The sequence below is a fragment of the Nelusetta ayraudi genome, unplaced genomic scaffold (assembly GCF_046127955.1).
Source record: "Nelusetta ayraudi isolate G7.1 ecotype Tasmania unplaced genomic scaffold, CSIRO-AGI_Nayr_v1 ptg000031l, whole genome shotgun sequence".
NCBI lineage: Eukaryota > Metazoa > Chordata > Actinopteri > Tetraodontiformes > Monacanthidae > Nelusetta > Nelusetta ayraudi.
In genome coordinates this window covers 6146153-6164897 of record NW_027466081.1, presented here as the reverse complement: position 1 = coordinate 6164897, position 18745 = coordinate 6146153, and the positions used below count along the sequence as shown (strand labels likewise).

Here is an 18745-nt window from a genome sequence, read left to right as displayed (position 1 = left end):
TTTTCTGCTTTGGTCACATCTTTTTTTTTTCTATGTGCTCAGGTTGCCCAGATACAAACATAATGCCAGTAGTTGTCTCCCCTAAAAACGAAACGGGAAAAAATAAAAAGTCTCTTAAATGTCACTTCCTCTAGAGGGAATTCTACCATTCAACGGATTCTTACTTCCAGTGCAAAATTTTCTTTGCATTTAAAAAAAAAAAAAAAAAAAAATGATATCTTCCAGCCTCCACTTATATCATGTCAGGGCAGAAGTTGATCACTGGTTGCTCTCGCATGGACCAATCCATATCGGAGCCCCCTAAAACCCACCCCTCACCCCACCTTCTAAAAGAATTGCTTATGATGCAGTGCAGGGGCCGCAATAACAGTGATAGCACTTATTGACCAGATAAATGTCTTGAATAGAGACACAAGGCCACACATGATTGGCCACTCATATGTGCGCTCATGCACAAATGAGTGTATGCATGTGTCCACGCACACATACACCTCGCCAGACCCCTGTGGACCCCCCGTGACGCCGGGAGCACCAGTGCCCCTGTGGTTTTCCTGCCCCATGGTATCATGCTGGGCAGATATTTCTGTCTGCTTGGATGACTCCTTGACATGGTGTTTATTTGGATTGGCAACTTGTTTTCATTTGAATCAATATACTGCGCCAGGAAAAAGGAGCGGCGGACGGATGAGGGGAGCGGCCGTCAGGAGCGAGCGAGCGCCGATCCGGCCTGACAAGAGGAACCCGGGTCGACGGTGCAGAGTGCAGCCCTGATTCTGCTCAAGTAAGGTTTTAAATTGATTAAGGTGCCTTTTTACGAACTGAATTCTTCTGATTTGATTTTAACACGACATGTTTATCTATGAGCGACAATGGTTGCCAGATGGCTGTGCCACCGCACTCGCTGTCCAACTTTATCACGATTTCCGTATCTGATTTTTCATCCCTGACTCCAGCCTCCATTCATCCATTTTCGGTCGCAGCTTCTCCCGCGACCAGGGTTGCTGGAGCAGCTGTTTTGGAGTCAAAGTCACCATTTTTAAAAGTGGAAAATATACAAACAATTGTTGGCACACAATCACAGCCATTTAACATTTTAGTGTTGGTAATGAGCCTGTTGTGGTCTAACCTGATCAAAAATGCACACTACTGCTCTCCGATCATTATGAGTGCACAGAAATCAGTCAAGATGTGCTTAACAAGTATGGAAACATTTTTTCCAATATCTAATTAAAAGTTATTGAGAGAATTCCAAGTGTGCAAACTAAAAATAGGCCTTTTTAAATAGCCTAAAATGTAAAGCTTGATGCTTTACTCTTTAATGGTTTAGCACACACATCTAAATACAAAGCTTTGTTTTAAAAATGCTTCCTTTTATAGCAAATTTAAAGAATTCAACTTCTGTAATGATGGCTGCATTTTGCTCAGTTGATATTCATTCTCTCAAAATCCCATTCAATTACATTCAAGGCAACAACTGTCAAAGCCATCCCCGTATGTGTTCAGCACGTTCTTACTGATTTCCATGCTCTAGTAATGTTCTTAAGAGCATTCCAGTAGATTATTTCTTGAAGCTGGTTATAATGGAGCTCAATGCAGAAATGAGTCGGTGACCCCAAACTTTTGAATGGTGTTGTCCGTTCTGCGTCGCTCCCTAGTTCTGTAGATACCAAAAATCTGAATAATCTCTATTTTGCATGTAGCTCCCTCAGGGCTTTGGTGAAGTGGCAGTGTGCACAAACTCAGGGGCACTTCCTTGTTTGCAGCGCGTCGCTCACGCCACCGCTGCCAAGAGGGCAGGCTAATAAAGTGCCATCAGAGTGAAGTGAGACCTAAGTGGACAGGAAAAAATAAAAGCTGAATATTCACACTCATTTGGCTGACACCTGGGGGACCGCAGTCACTCGCCGCCGCATTGATATGCATGGTATTATCCTGCTCTACGCCTGCCTCCACCATTGACAATCAACAGCTTTAACACCTTTGCCTTAATTTAATCAAAAGCCACACTTTCTCGGGGGGGTGAAAACGCCATTTGCACACGTACATGCATTTCACGCATGCACTCGCACATTCATATGCACGAAAAAAGCGCGGCGGGGTCACCGTGCGCCTGCAGGAGAAGGAGAGGGGAGGTCCAATTACTCCTGTATGGATAATTTGACAACTTAAACGGCCGTCCGAGCGGAGCGGCCACGAGTGGCGCAGGGAACAAGTGTCAGGTCAACGCCCGAGTTGCACCTATTTGAAATCGGGATCCGGTGAGACGGCTTTTAACTACGTCTGCGCTGTCAAAAGCTGCCTCGCGGCTCTTGCGCTAGACTTTCCAGTACTCCCTCTCGCTCTCTCTCCCGAGAGAGGATTTGCAAACTCCAGTTTGACATTTTTCAATCCCAGGATGGAGAAGATGAAGAGAGACGGAGATGAGAGGTTAGGTGTGATGAGGGAGAGGTGCACGTTTCCAGAAGTGGAGATCAGGCTGCGATGGGAAGACTCCCTTTACACTGTAAAAAATCACAGATGAACAATTTTTATTTTTTATTTATTTATTAATTTTTTTTCTTTCAAAAAAAATAAAAAATCACATTTAATAATGTGTATTCCTGGTTTCTCCATCATCCCTTACTGATTGCCTTTCAAGTCAGCTGGCCAATCAATGCCGGACTCTTTGTGGGCATGTGCCCAATGCAGAAACAGAGCCGCATTTACATCTGCGTCCGCACTGCGTGAATGCTGCCGTGTTATTGTACAAATTAACAACATTGGCTTCCACCGTGAGCGGCTTTATTAGAGGCGAGACAGAGGAGTCACACTGGGACCCGTATGCAAAACAAATGGAGCCGAGTGCGAGACATTTTCGGGAGTCTATCTTTTAATCTTTCCTTAAAAGATGGTCTTGGTGACATTTGTGGAACATCAAAGGGTCGACAGAAAGAAAGAGCCTTGCGAGGTGATGAAAGTCAGATCAGTTTTTTCCTCTTCCTTCCTTCCTTCCTTCCTTCCTTTGGCGCGAGGTGCATCAACTCCCTCTTTCATTACACGCCGTCCCTCCAGAGCTTAATGATCGCGGCATTTTAAATACAGAGCCGCCGTCGCTGGGCTGCTTTTCCACTTTCGACTCGTTTAAAATGAGTCATGGATCCTACAGGACCTGCGCCGGCATCGACTGTAGAACAACTTAAGTCAGCTGTGTTGGAGGAGGTGCAGTGCGGCGAAGGTCTTGGACTTTATCACTATATTCCTGATTTAAACTTCACAGAACCAAAACTAGTCTTTAGTTGAGTCGCCAAATGCAGACCTCGCACGTGATTGGTCATCATGGGGACCATGTGTCTATTTAACGTAAAGCACCTGGTGGCCTGTTGCTAGATGATGTAAGTAAAGTTGTCTGATTAATTTGTAAACACCAAAAAGATCAATGTTTGGCTTATCCAGAATGTACAGGGATGCTTCTTTTTACAAATCTTCGTTCAGCCGCTGCTTTTCAATCACAATGAATCCTTGCAAACGCTGCGGTAATGTTAAAATAATCATGTCTTCGGTCGACTGCGTATGCAGGCTGGCAGGCAGGTAATGTCAGTCAAAGCCGTTCCAGGTTTTCCTGAACCGTCAGATTTCCTGTGAAGACAATTTAAGAGACCAATCAGAAGCCGGAGCAGTCGTGGAAATGGCACATTACCGCAAATGGCTCAAAAGTGGAGAGTCATACTTGACTCCACTGACTTCTGACTGTTACACTGAATTATGGAGTGAGTGAAAACCCACAAAAATGCCGCCTGATGCCTCTAAGTGGGAGCGCGGCTGTGGATTTATGCAAAAATGTCCTGCTCGAAATGTTCAGCTGACACGGTTCGGTCAAGTGCTGCTCTCCAGCCCATAAAGTCTCACAAATAAATGTTGGAAACAAAAGGACTAAGGTATAAAATAGTAGAATTTTTTTTTATTTTTATGTATACATGCAAACAGTAAAGCAGAATTTTCAGAAAATCTTCAGTCACACATGGAACTTTGACAAGAACTCAAATTATTTTCTGTCATTAATTGATTCATTAATAATCAGATCCATGTTAAAATCTCTCAGATTAATAGATTAATATTTTATCACTTAAAAATCTCTTTCCAATCTGAAGCCATATCTTGAACAGACACCACAGTCAACTGTCCCAGTCTCGCTCCTCGGCTTCCTGACCCCCTCAAAAAAAATAGACAAATCAGTGCCCTCTGAAAAAGAATCTAAACATTTTCCTTCCGCCGCCGCTGCACAAACATTGCGCACTCTGTCGCCTTCCCCCCATGGGGGAACTTTTACCTCCGCGTTCCAATTCGCACCTACGCCTGCGCTCTCGTCGCGCGCGCGTCTCATTTGCCGCCACGACTCGCGCGCCGCAACTTTGCCGCCGCTGAGAGTGTGAGATGTGTTCGAGATGCGGCAGCCGAACCAAACAAGACCCCCGAAAGTCACATCCGCCGTAAACACCCCACCACCACCATCCTCTTCGACCTCCACCTCCTCCGCCCCGCCCGCCTTCTTCCCGCCGCCATTCTGCACGGAACAAACGGAATCAAGAGGGGAGCTTTGTGTTTGCGATTTCGGCCCCTCGCCCCACCGAGCTTCCAGCTGGCACTGTAATGATCACCTTAACGAAAATGGCAGCTTTAATTCAAGGCCCGGCTTCGTTCCCGTTTTCCTCCCGCTCCTCCCACTTGTCATCCTCCCCTCTCCAGGTGAGCCGCGTCATTCCCGTGCATCTTCTCATTGTCGGGGCTTTTATCTTTGTGGGGTTTTTTTTAAACTCCGAGGAGTGCGTTTCCTGTTGGCTTGCAAAAGCGGAGAGGCGTGCATGGAGTGAGGAACAATGCTTCCTCCTCCTCCTCCTCCTCCTCCGTGGCCTTGCGCAAGCCCCTGAAGGAGCCTTATTCCTGGGATTGTAATGTAATGAGTGGCCCCTTGAAACAAAAGGCCTGACAGCTCTTGCAGCTCTGAAACTCCCCGGGACTGCGGCATTGTTATTAGAATCCCCGGGAGTGTTTGTGCACGGGCACACTCTGGCCTCCTGCATCTTCTCCGTGTCAACAAGATCGCTCTGAATGAAAAAAAAAATAAAATGGGGATAAAAAACACGAGGGAAATATCACAAGTTAATAGCAGGGAAAGATATTTGAAAAAGAACGACGGACCATTGGCGGATGAAACGGTCAGATTTACCGCTCATATGTTGAATCCGCCGCAACCTTTTAAAGGTCTTTTTTCTTAAGGTGCCTGTATTGACTGATGACACAAGTCAGCAACGGTTTAAACTTTAGCTATGACCTCTCTGCACCCCCGCCCCTCCATATTGTCTTTGTCCCCGGCGACAATGGGCCACCAGCGGCTCTGACATTCATCACCTGTTAGCTCCACTCATCCATATGAATATGCCGGTGAATTCTCCTCTCAGGCCCCCGAGGATGAATTTAGGGCGCGCTGGGGAGGGGGCGGAGTGGGTGGGGGTGGGGTGGGGGTGGCTCGGATCAAACAATGCACAGCACACGAGGAAAAACATCCTCAACACTGATGGCCCATTGTGGGGGGATAACGCGGCACATCCACATTTTGGGTCATGTCTGTTTGTTTGCATCGGGCAAGGGGCTGTGACTGTGACCCCAACTTGTTGCTGCAGAGTTGAAACAAAAAAAATTTACGTCTAAAAGTTGTTGTTAAAACAATAATGTAAAATTGTCTTTGGGAGCTTTAGTTGCCCCAAAACGAGAACACAATTAAACGTAGATAAATTAAACAGAAACTTAGTTTGTGTGTTCATTCAAAATTAGACAAACTTTATTTCTCCCCTGAAGGCCCATTAGGACCATGATCAATTTGCAGAGCTGCACTTCTTCAAAGTGAAACCAGGGAAAAAGACTTTTCTCTGGATTATCGAGCTCCTATTATCAGTGTTTGTTGCTGTTTTTTTGCATATGTATTCAGCTACCAAATAGCACAGCTAATTATTTACTGGCATGTGCAAAGGGAACCTCTTAAAAAACACACAAAACAAAAAAAACAAAACACAAACATGAGTGAAAGCAACTCTCAGCCAGAGGTGCCATTAGTATTTTTTTAATTCCAGTATTTTTCCTCCCTCCCCAGCTGTGCCGTCTTGTTAGAGAGGCCGCGGGACAGCGGAGACATCTTAAAAATTTGCAACTCCGCCATGTCACGCCGCTGGGACGCACATGACGCCCGGCCAGAGCCCAGCGCTGATGAGAGAAATGTGTTTTTCCGAGAGAGACGCGTACGAGGTAAATATTTCATATTTACAAGCCGCCACGTTTTGTGAGTGACACTCCCTCTGCTGTGTGTGTGTGTGTGTGTGTGTGTGTGTGTGTGTGTGTGTGTGTGTGTGTGTGTGTGTGTGTGTGTGTGTGTGTGTGAGGGGCTGCTTTGTTTTGCTAAGCTGACAGCTCTCCTCCCCGTGTTGGGCCTGGCAGATGCAGAGGTGTCAGCACGTTGATTAATTGTTTACGGTCACCTGTCTGCCGTGTCGCCGTGTGCTGGGGGGCGGGTGGGACGGGAGGAGGGGGTATTCCGGGGGGTTGCGGGGTGGGAACAGTGGGGGTGGCGGGGGTGCAGCAGAGGGACGTTTTGCGGGGGCCCCCGCCTGTCGGAGCAGCAGCGGCAGTTGTGTCGAACACGGATCACGCCGCTCATTTTTTTTTTTTTTTAAACGTCCGCTTCCTGCGGCCCGCGGCGCCAAGCGGGAATCTGGAGGAGGGCGGAGCCGGGTTCCGGAGGAGGGGAAGGAGGGCGGCAGTGACTGAGGGAGTTTGGAGGAGTTTGTTTTGTTTTGTTTGTTTTTTTTTGGCAAAAGTGATTCCGATAAGCGTGAATCCTCCCGCCGGCTAAACTGACAGAAGCCTCTGATGGAATGTGCGTTGCTGGTTGTTCTGCAGGCACTGCAGTGCAGTGCAGTGGAAGTGGGAGAAAAAAAAATTAAAAAAAAGTGCGGTTACAAGGCAACATTAAAAACCGAACCTGTGTCGCCGGTGTCGATTGGCCCTTTGACGCCATCCAATCACGGCCGGGCAGCTCCGCGCACGCGCGCATGTTTTTCTACCTGGCACCACCGGCCGCCTCCACCTGCCACCTCCAACAGCCACTTGTGATTGGATATCAGTCCCCTGCCCCCATGGCCCATCGAAACACAGTTGTTTCCCGCTGGAAAAGGCTGGATGCCTCGTCTTTTTCCTTTGAATGTCGGATGTGTGCTTTCGACTCGTTGACGTGATTAACTAATGATGCAAAATCTAAAATCCCGTCGTTTGTTTGCTTTGAGGCAATTTTTCCATTTGAATTTTAGATTTGGGGTCTGGAATTAGTCAGGAGAGGAAAATGCATTTGGGTTTAATCAGTTTTATTAAAACACAAAATAAGCAACGCAGTAGCAGCTCTGACTGAATTCGAATAAAATAAAAGCTCTTCTTGCCTCGTAATTCGGCGTTTGGAGCCGATAAAGAGCTCCGCCGTGGCTGAAAGATTGAGGCTGCACCACCTCCCAGTGGGCTCCGAGTGAGGGATCCGTCTTCCACCTGCACCGCCTTGCGCTCAATCCCTCCCGCCAGCGATCCGATCGCTCAGGACGCCTTTTAAAACCAGGTGCTAACGGGGCACGAAAAAAAAGCCTCAAAGCGGCGGTGGCAGCCGCCGGCGAGCTGCGGCTGCAGCTGCTGCCATTATTCGCATACACAACTGGCACTTGTCGGGGGTGGGTGGGAGAAAAAAACAAAACAAAGGAGAAACGCTCAGGTTGGAGTTCATTTAAATGGGATTGAGTCGTTTAGCGCAGGGGCTTTTTCTCTTTAGAGCCGCCACTCGGTATCAGAGGCTCGACAGGAGGAGGACGGGCTGAGCCGCTGCCGCCGGCCGCCGCCGCCACCGCTCGCCCGTGACCTCATGTGGGGAGGAGAGAGACGCGCCGGACCTCAGTGTCGGGCGAGAGCGCATATCCCATTCGCTTTGAATGGCTTTTGATTTAGCCCGTATTATCCGTCACTTACTTATTCATAGGCCACTAGGTTCCCCCCCCCTCCCCCCTTCTTCTCTTCCACCCATTCAAATCAATATTGCAGAGCCCAGTTGTGCCGTGTGGGTTGGGGTTTTCTTCAAAGTGGCAATTCTTCCAACCATCTGCGCCTCTCGCCCTCCCTCTCCTGCTCCCTCTCTCTCTCTCTCTCTCTCTCTCTCTCTCTCTCTCTCTCTCTCTCTCTCTCTCTCTCGCTCGCTCTCTGTGCACGTTTTTAAAACCGCCCTTAGTAACAAGCCACAGAGCACCAATCTGTGCCGTGATTCGGCCAAACCCTGCCTGCCGACTGGGAAGGAACATCATCAAAACTATTCTGTGTTGCCATGGAAATAGAGACCTCAATAAGTTTGTCTTTTTCATGTGCGTGCGTGCGTGTGTGTGCGTGCGTGTTTGTGTGTGTGTGTGTGTGTGCGCACGCGCACGCTTTTTTTTTTTTTCCTCCTACCGGGCCTTGGCATTTGCTTGCTCTGCTTTGAATGAGTCTCAGAGCTGCGGGTTCTTCCTCCTTCCGCTGTTGCTCAGCCGTCCCACCTCTGCACGTGCCGCGTATTTACTTATTTAACGGCGAGGATGATCATCACACCGGCTCCTCACCCCACCGACCTTTGCTCCGCGCACGTTTCTGCCGTGTTGCAACACGTAACGAGCGGCTTCAGTGGCGTAGTGATCCCCAGGAGGAAGTGGGTTTTCTCTTAATTCATGCCGTTTTTTTTTTTTTTTTTTGAGCAGCCCATTCAAGCAAAGGTTTTATAAATGGTGTGACTTTGTAGTTTTAGCCAAAAATGAGCCAGTTAGTATTTGCGTATTGTCGCATCATTTCTGCTGCCTGACCTGAGGGAATCAGGATCATGAAATCATGTGATTTATGACCTAATGCTGCCCCACAGACTGAATGTGCATTTTGAGTAAACTATTCCTTATTTACTAATACCTTCTTTAAAGTATTCCATATAGGCCAGCTTTTTCTTTCTTGGTATAGCTGATTTGCAATAAGATGGGGTAGGCCAGAGTTTGCCGATAATATAATTATTACTTGACCAGGATTTGAAAAAAAAAAAAAGACAATAAAATGTGCTCACTTCATCTTCCATATTTATTATGTTTTTTTTTTTAAAGGCGTAAAATGTAAAGCAAACTGACAAAATTGCTGTTTGGCAGGATTTGTTCCCAGGCATCATCCGCCCTATTTCGCCTCTGATTGGCTCGTCGGTCTTCTTCATGCCTAAATTGAACCAATCTAACCAACGAAGGCAACGAGCGCTGGCCAATTAGATGCAGCGTCAGATGGGTCAACAACCTGTGAAGGGAAATCAAACCAGTTGGCTTGCAGAGGGGATTAAGAAGTGGGTATACGCAATGCCGGCTGAAAAATAATCAGTGAGTGGCGTCAACTGGGTTTGTGGGTATCAAAATAAGAAGAGGGAAAAGCACCCGGGCTTGAATGAGCGGGGAAGACTCAAGACAAGAAGAATCTTGAACGGGAGGGGAAGAAAAAAAAAAAAAAATGGGTCAGCAGAATACATTTGCCACCGGCGGCTCCCCGCGTGACGGGTGCTGCAACACCCGGGTTACGTCACGGCGCGTTTCAACGTTCCCCAGCGCGGTGCGACGGGACTCGCGCTCCGCGTTTTGACGTCTGATCACGTCGCCGAGCGGCAGTGGTGGTAGTAGTCGTAGTAGTTTGTAGTAGTAGTAGTAGTAGTAGGAGCAGCAGCGGTAGTAGTAGTCGCAGTGGGATCGGGGCCTTTGAAGAAGGCGGATCTGCTCCCGGCGAGGGGAGAATACCAATGTATGTATGGAAGGTGTGTCAGTATGTACAGAGAGAGTGCGTGTTTAGGAAGCGGGATGGGTGTGTGTGTGTGTGGGGGGGGGGGGAGTGTTCCAGGCATGTCACAGCCATGTACGATACGGCTTGATCAGATGCTTTCCAAGAAATTCCCTTTGATGTTAATGTTATTCATGTGAACTCGGCGAGGTAGCGAGCGCCGGCTCTCCGAGGGGGGAAACGCGAGAGATGTCTCAGTTATCTCCGCCGCTCGAGCCTTAATTCACCGACGGGAAAGAGAGACAGGAAGAGAGAGAGGGGGCGAAAAAAAAAAAAAAAACCCACAGCAACAACCCTACTGTTGGTTCTGGCTGGGTGGGGGGCGGGGACGGGCACTGGTTGTGAAATAAATAAGCGAGTGTGATTTTGGGGAGGAGGAGCCGGCGTTGCAGCGGCGACGTTCCGTGTAATTGGACAATTAAAGCGATATCGCGGCATCTCCGGGGCTGCAGGCAGCCGCCAAACGGGAGCCGCTGATCTCCTCCGACCCTCATCTTCAGATGACGGCGGAGGAAAGGCGGTCGAGTGCGGCTGAGCGAGGGTTTCTCGTGGCCTGTCAGCGGCTTCCGAAGATGAGGGGAAACGTGTGAGCTGAGATGGAGCGGCGCTGAAAAATAACGTGAAACATTTGAATATATGTTTTATATTTGTTTCTTGTTTTTTTCATTGGTCCTGGACACGCGCGCCAGAATTCCACCTAAGAATGAAGAAATAATTACGAATGGCATTGAGGTTAAAAAATTGTTTTGAGAAGGGAATTAATTAAAAAAATAAATTGCAACCTTAAGTTTTCAGTCATCAATCATCGATCAATCACTGATTAATTGTTTTATTAGTAATTAATAGTTTTGGTGGCCTTTTTCTTTTCAGAAAACATGGCTACAAATGTTCCGTGAAGTTGTTTTACGATCCTCAAAATGTTGACGCCGTTTTCCTTGTGGTGGATTTTGTCATCGGACAACCACTCGGTCATATGACAAAAAAAAAACGCGTAACGCCTCATTTCCATGAAAACAAATTTCAGACCCCATACCAAAGAAAATATCCTCTCGCGACGATGATGGAGCAAGCAAAAAACTCACAAATGTGGCGGGAATTAAACCGACGACAAATAAATATCACGGTCAAATTCACCTCTAATCCCGCCACACAGTCCTCTCCCTGTGTGTGTGTGTGTGTGTGTGTGTGTGTGTGTGTGTGTGTGTGTGTGTGTGTTCTTGCTTATCTGCTTGTAATCAGGACGCCACTTCCATTTCCAAAGCCGACCCTAACTAGATGTGGCTGATAAGGCAGGACGCTGGATGCATCTGTATGCCGGGGCCCATTGTGCAGCGTGGGGTTCAAAAAAAGAGAGAGAGAGAGAGAGAGAGAGAGAGAAAGGGAGAGGGTAGGAAAAGGGGGGAGGGAGAGGGGCGAGCTGGGCCGAATCTCTGAGGGCCGGCCTACCCCGCGCTCCTTTTCCTGAAATGGAGATGTTATTACATTAGCAGCTAAAAGGGTTTATTCACAGTTAGTGCAGTTTAGGCATGCAAATGGAGGATTTCGCTCGCCTGTGTTGCCCGGAGGTATAGGACAGAAAGCACGGGAGATTTGCAAGGATTAGTTCCACAGGTTCCTTTTATTATGGAAAGAGCCCTTCTTGAATGAAAGGGGGAGGAAAAAGGTGAGTCGAGGAGAAAGGATAAAAGAGAGGCATTGGCAGTTTTTTTTCCTTTTTTTTTTTTCGGAGGCATGTTGTTCTGCGGCGGAGTGGATGTGTGATGGATTCAACTGCTGTGCAAAAGAAAAGAAAAAAACGATAATCTTTACATGAAAATCATGCAAGGATGCAAGTTCAGTCTGACATGTTGGAGGCCAGACAAATTCAATCACATGTATTTCAATCATTTCTCAAAAGCAACTGACGGCACCGCTGTCAAAGACATACTTTGTCTCCTTGTTAAAAAAAATATATTGCAAAAATATTCTTTTGTTCCACAGACTGATTAGTTATTGTTGTACTGGAACATCTTGATACTGTTCCCCTGTTGCAATGCTGCTGATACTCACTGACCAATGGAAAACAAGCAATAGTGCGGTCCTTTTCCAACATGCAGCAGCTCCTGGACTATAACCTGCACTTCTGTGTGTGAAACTGTTGTTTATTGAAACCTAATTCCATTTATTGCTCCAAATATACGATAGATTCTGATTTCAGGACATGATGAGATCACAATATTCTTTGCCTCTATTCAACCAATCATTGCGGTTGAGGGGTGTTTGAAAGGCTTGGCCTCTCGTGTGTTGTTACACACTTGCATGCACGCACACACACACCTCCGACTGCTGCAAATGTGTAGATCTGAGACGTGTCTCCTGACGCCCCTGCTCCATCAGTCCATGTTTAGGACGATGACAATGAGGCCTTTTTGGGAAAATCACATGCACGTGCACAGTGAGCGCTCTCGTGCACGCCAACCGGAGGGCGGCGACCCGCGCGGATCGCTCGTGTCGCGGCACCGCGATCCGATATGCCCGAGTTGCAAAGTTGAAGCCTTCATTATCTCGGCACGGGGGCGCGAGGTGTCACCTTCAGAGGGACCGACTCCGGCACGTGCACGCGCTCGGCAGGCCGTGGGAGGCCACGCGCACGCACCCACACACACGCGAGCCGTGGGAGAGGAGGTTTGAGGGATGGAGGCTCCGTGGAAGAGATGGACAGGACGAGGCAGAATTAATGGCTGATGGGAGGAGCCAAGGTCAGTGTGGACCGGGTCCAAGGTGATCGGTCCTGTTGGAGGCAAAGGGACGGACAGACACACACACACACACACACACACACACACACACACACACACACACACACAGTTAGAGGGCCGGCAGCAAATGACTCTGGTCTGTTGTTCAGCAGGGAGGAGAAAATGGTCGAGATTGATGGTCGCTGCTGCGTTTCACTCACTCTGGATTTTCGACTGGAGCGTCTGCAGGGCCGCTACCCTCCCCCACCACCCAACCCCCACCAAAAAAAAAGCCCAGAAAAAAATAATAATTTCCCCAAACTTATTTAATGTCCCTGTAGATGAGACAATCATGGCGGGACATCGGCCCCTCTCACGTCCTCCCATCTGTCCCCGTTAACGGGAATCACTGCGTTTCACGAGCGGCCCGGTTAAAGATGGGTCGAAGGTCGACTCCACAACCATCAGTTACAGGTCAAACTTAGCTGCCAGGTTTTTTTTTTTTTTTTTTTTTTTGCTCCTCGGCCTTTAAATTCAATTCGGATTTAATATTTTAAGCAAACATCTGACAGCGACCGACTTGCAGCTTTGTCTCATAGCTGGAAAAAGGATCAATTTGAACCTAAACGGTCGCTTTCAGGTTTCTGTTCCGAGCGCAGCGTCAGATTAGAGGATGTGAGGGGGGTTTGTGACAATAATTTGCGAGTGCTCTAACTCCCGAACTCTGTGGTAAGCGTGCTGAGAACTCATCGTTGAGTAACAACTTGGTGTTTCAAAACTAAGAATATTTGTTTTCGTATTTTGTAGCATTATTCATCGCATTTATTATGCAAGTCCATCTGGACTGCAGAGACGTGCAGCAGCAGCAGCAGCAGCATCCTCCACCTCCAACCACTCAGGGTGTTTTTAATGAAGTAAATTAGTATCATATTTAAAAACGCTCTGCATTCTGTCAACAGATTTTTTTTTTTACCAAAACGAAAAAAAGGAAGGCACAACAATAAGTTTGGCCTTGTGTGTGTAAGTGTATGTGTAAGTGTGTATGCGTGCCCGCATGCCTTCAGCCAGCTGAGCAGCGGCCCTTGAGGTGAAGTGGCCCATTTGGCAGCTAAAAAGCATTGCCTAAGAAAAGAGAGGAGCGCGAGGTGTTGAATAGAGGGCCCTCTCTCCTTTCTGCGCCGACGCCATTCAGCCGCCTCCTCCGGCCGAGTGGCCCTTTAATTGTCCGCATGCGGATGCTGTAACGCCGGCGCAGTTAACGGCCGCCGGCGTCCTCACACAACTGCGAAGCGAGAGACAAAGGCCCGCGAGCACACGAACCCCGGCGACGCTTGTTTGGGACGCCGCACACATATGCAAACAACGAATTAGCGCGATCGCACGTGGCCGCTGTCGTTTGCCGGCCGTCTGCCGGCAGCCGGCTGCTGCGTTCAGCCGCGGCCTGGTTCTGTTTAGTTGGCGCTGATTCGTTGCAGCGGTTGAGATTAAAGGTTGTTTTATCAAATTAAAAGTAATATGCACCAATGTGTTTTACATACACAGAGTGGTTAAATGTTTCCTAAGGCTGCTTTATGTTTCATCACGACAACGTTGTGTGTTTTCAAAAACAACAGATGGGCAAATTTTATAATGTTTTTTTGGTCGATGAATTGGCTTTTACCGTAGAAATGTGTCGTTAGTGAGAGAAATACCAGAAACGGGGAATTCTTTTGGTAAATTTGATTAGCTTACCAAGCTTGTACAGTAAGTGTAAATAAGCAAAATATACATCATATCAAAGGAGTAGGTGCATGATAGAAACACGCTGCTCTACTCTACTAGCCAGAGATGCAAACTGAGCACGCTCAGGAGTGGACGGGTGAAGAGACAGAAGGTCATTCACAATACGTCGCACTGCTAAGAAGCGACTACTTGCGACTACTCTCGGTTGTTACACGCAAAAACAAACACACACGCACATACACCAACACACAGTGAAAGTCAGTGTTGTATTGTGCCTATTTTCCAGAAATTGCAACAGACACTCCCATTTTTGGAGTCTCCTTTGAGCTCATTAAGCCGAAATTAGGGGCGTGTTTGCATGTGGGAGAGTCGTTTAGCATAATGTTGTTATTTTGTTCCTTAATATAAACATGCATGTAAATACTTGGAAGCATGCAGAGACTCTGGGGAGACACACACACACACACACACACACACACACACACACACACACACACACACACACACACACTCACACTCACACTCCCCATCCTGAGCCTGGATCAAGTCACAACCACAGTGGAGCTGCTCCCCCTGCTGCTACTTGCTGAAAACTGCTTCCACGTTCTCACTTTGTGTGCGTACGTACGTGCGTGCATGCATGCATGCATGCGTGCGTGTGTGTGTGTGTGTGTGTCTCCGTGCGTGTGAACCCGTGCACGTCTCACTGTACCCCTGGTCCCGGCTAGCGTGGAACTCGTAACCCGGCTCCCCCCATCTCATCACATTACACAGTGGGTTCTATTCTTCTGCATCCTGCCACAAATATGTACGTGACCTCACCTTCCATTCTCTCAGCCCCGCGCCGGCCTGTAACGACGGCCCTCAGCATCTGCTAGCGATTGTTTGCGGCGGCCAACTATTAGCCAGGCTCCTTCCCTCCTTGTCTGCCCATCCTGCTATAAAAGTCTAATGATCTTGTGTGCCTTTTTTTCACGAGTCTCCCTGTGTGTGTATGTGTGTGTGTGTGTGTGTGTGTGTGTGTGTGTGTGTGTGTGTGTGTGTGTGTGTGTGTGTGTGTGTGTGTGTGTGTGTGTGTGTTTTACGCGCTTGTCTGCATGCGAACCACTCAGGATGCTTCTCACTATCCCCCTGCTTGGGATATAGAATTTAACGAGAATCAGAATTTGGAGGAAAAACACGATAATCAGCCGCAGCGAAGAGGTTGTTTTTCCCGGAAAGCGCACCTCCGCCTCACTTCCGTCTCTTTTCTTCTCCTTTTTTTTTTGCTTGTTTTTTTCCCCTCCTCCGCCTCCTCCTCTTCCTCCGCCTCCTCCTCCTCCTCTTGCAGAGCTTCGCACACGCACCCCTTGTCATTTACATTTTATCAGCCATATGGTCACCTGTCATGTTCACATGACCAAGTGATCAAAGGCTGGCCTCTGGTTTAATTGTTCCCCACTGTTAGGCTTCAGCCAGCAAGGACTCTCTCCATCTTTGTTTCAGCAGGTGGTGTGCAATTGTGTGTGTGTGTGTGTGTGTGTGTGTGTGTGTGTGTGTGTGTGTGTGTGTGTGTGTGTGTGTGTGTGTGTGCATGCGCGGGCGGGCGGGCGGGCGGGCGGGTGCGTGTTTTGTGCATGGGTGCACAAGCATTTTTGTGGATGAATTATTGTGCGGCGCTCTGCATGAATTTATCTGGAGATTTAATGGAAGGAAATGGAACAGATAATGCAAACTTCTAGCCAAGAGGGAGTAAAAGTGCAACATTCTTGTTTTCGTGTGACATTTTTTTTTTTTTTTAACACGTGCATCAGTCTGCTGACAGCAGAGATTTAGTGCAAACGTTGTTTTTGCGGCGCAATTTCTGACCATTAGATGCAGCTAAATCTTCCAGACTGGGCCTTTAATGTTCAGCAAGTAAATTTCTGCACAAGTTTAAAATGCTTTAAATATCTAAAGAACTTGCAGCTATGTATAACGAAACATGAGGAAATTAGGCTGCGTCTTTGCCCTCTCTTAAAATGTCAATGTGTTGTGTTGTGTATGTGTGTGTAGGTGCTGCACAACACAACAAAGATGAGCTCTTGCAGTGATCTTTTCGTCTTTTATTTGTCTTGCCAGTCTCTTGCTGGTCTCCTAAAGCAAATAAAAAAAGCAAATTTTTTCTTCCTTATTAATCGTTCCAAAATCCTCCTGTGTTGCTTTTCCTGTCCCCGGTGACTTTTGGGTGGTGTGGAGTGGAGGAAAAAGAGGCCAGCAGCAGCCTGTAGTTAGTAGTGTGGGTCAGGGGGAGGGTGTGCAGAGGGCATGGGGAGGGGTGTCTGCACTTGGGGGAGGGGTGGAGGTGGGGGGGGGGTCGGGGGGCTGGGGGGGGGGTTATAGCCAGGAGGACTGCAGAGGATGATGAGGAGGGGGAGGGGGTGGGGCAACCGGCAGAGAGGGGCTTTAGCGGGGGTGATGGGTGGGGGCGGGGGGGCTTTGACCAGGCGGAGGGGAAGATTCAGATTGATTGGGTTTTAATTTTGTTGGAGGGCTTCCGCCGCTGCGCCGCACTGCTGCTGCTGCTGCGCCCCCCTCCCCCGCCCCCCATTTAAATCTCTCTCTCTCTCTCTCTCTCTCTCTCTCTCTCTCTCTCTCCCCCCCCCCCCTCCCTCTACTGTCCCAGCGAGGATGAGGAGCCGAGGAGTCGGGGTGGTCCGAGTGGCCCCGTCGCAGCCAGCTGATAGGAGTAAACTGGGCTCAGCAGGCCTGGTGTTTGTGTTTACCATGTGAGAGAGAGAGAGAGAGAGAGAGAGAGAGAGAGAGAGAGAGAGAGAGAGAGAGAGAGAGAGAGAGAGAGAGAGAGAGAGGAGAGAGAGAGAGAGAGAGAGAGAGAGAGAGAGTTGATGATTAGAACAGCCCTTCCGTTGCTTCACTCTGCAGCGCCCGACCGACCGCCACAGTTGCCCTCGATTCAACCGTCCCTTCGAGGCCGGCCGCTCCCCCGACCGCTCTCCTGATTCAATCACTTTGTATTTTCAGTATTATTCTTGACTTATTGCGTTACGCCGACTGGCCCCTCTTCACGTCGACCCAGTTGCCGTCGGTGGCTGTGAAAACCTGCCGCTGAGGACTTCCAAATAGATCAAGAGCTTCTTTTTCTTTTTTTGTAAGACCAAGAAGAAGAAGAAGAAGAAGTCTCGCCTCTCGTGTTTACTTTGGCAGCCTAATCTCAGTCTTTATCTCTGACAAGTTTTCTTTTTCTTTTCTTAATTTGCGGGCTCAAAGAGGACAGAGGTAGAGGTCTAGTCTTAATTAGGTTAGTTATCTATGCGCCGACGGGATAAAGTTCTCGCGCCGGGCCTGTTTCAAATTAACCTAATTGGATTTTTAGCAGAAACTCTGCAAATAGTCAGGGTTAAATAAAGAGTGGGGACATAAAGGGCGGGGGAGCGGGGGGGGGGGGGGGGGAGGAGGAGGAGGAGGGGTAGGAGGAGGGGGGTTGACGGGGAGTTCAAGAGATCCGTCTTGTGTGAGTTTTCCAGTGAAGGGAAGGGTCACGTTCAAGGTTCCTCCTTCCCGGCCCGCCTCGCCAGACGCGGGGAGAAGTGCAGCGAGTGAGCGCTGAGCCGGTGGGCCCCCCGGCTCAAAGGAGAGGCAGAAAAGAGCGACAACACACCCCGAGCAGAGCTAGAAAGGACGACAAGTCTGCCATTAAATGCCACAAGTGCAAGAAAAGAACTTCTCGCTTTTATGTTTGCCACCTTCGAGACGAGCAGCTGCCCGATAAATTCTTCCCTGAATGCTTTCTGCTTTCTTTTTTCGTTCTCTTGTAGACCGCAAAGCTAAACGTGGTCTGCAGCTCCGACAAAGCGCGTGAATTCCACGACAGAATTCCAAGCTGCGTCCGGTGGAGGCAGGACTGTTGCAGCAGGTAATCGCCGTAGTGGGACGTAGGTTTTTTTGTTGTTGTTTGTTTTTAGGTGCTGGATTGGTGTGAAAGTTGGACTTGCGCACGGTGGAGTCCCACTGACAACGGGTGTGAAAAAAGATTTGTTGTGAACGCAGCTTTAATTGAAGCGTTTGACCTTTGACCCAAGTTCCGCTGGAGAACATTTTGTAGTAAATATGTTGCGAGTGTTTTAGCTGCTAAAAAAAAACACGTCGGTTCTTTTTTTTTTTTTTTTTCAGCCTTTTGCAGGATGTCTGCCTTCTTTCATTACAATAGTTTCCCTAATCAGAACAGGATGGGGCGAAAAAACAAACAAACAATCAAACCTGGATGTGAGTAACCTCGCTAGAACTCTGATTAATTTCCCTCCTGTATCGCCAAAAAAAACACCAAAACAATATTAATGAACCCCCTCCTCCCCTTTTTGATATTCAAATATTATCAAATTAGCACTTCCTGGAGAAGGAGGGGGCACCGCATTAAGAATCCCATCTTCCCCACCATGCCGAAGTGT

General features: G+C 48.3%; 1 long non-coding RNA gene across 1 annotated transcript; it reads left to right on the top strand.

Annotated features, from left to right (window-relative positions):
- Positions 1-643: 643 nt before the first annotated feature.
- On the top strand, positions 644-18431 carry LOC142891297 (uncharacterized). Its single transcript, XR_012927257.1, has 3 exons — positions 644-781; positions 6125-6276; positions 18116-18431. It is a non-coding gene; the product is annotated as an uncharacterized LOC142891297 (long non-coding RNA).
- Positions 18432-18745: the final 314 nt, after the last annotated feature.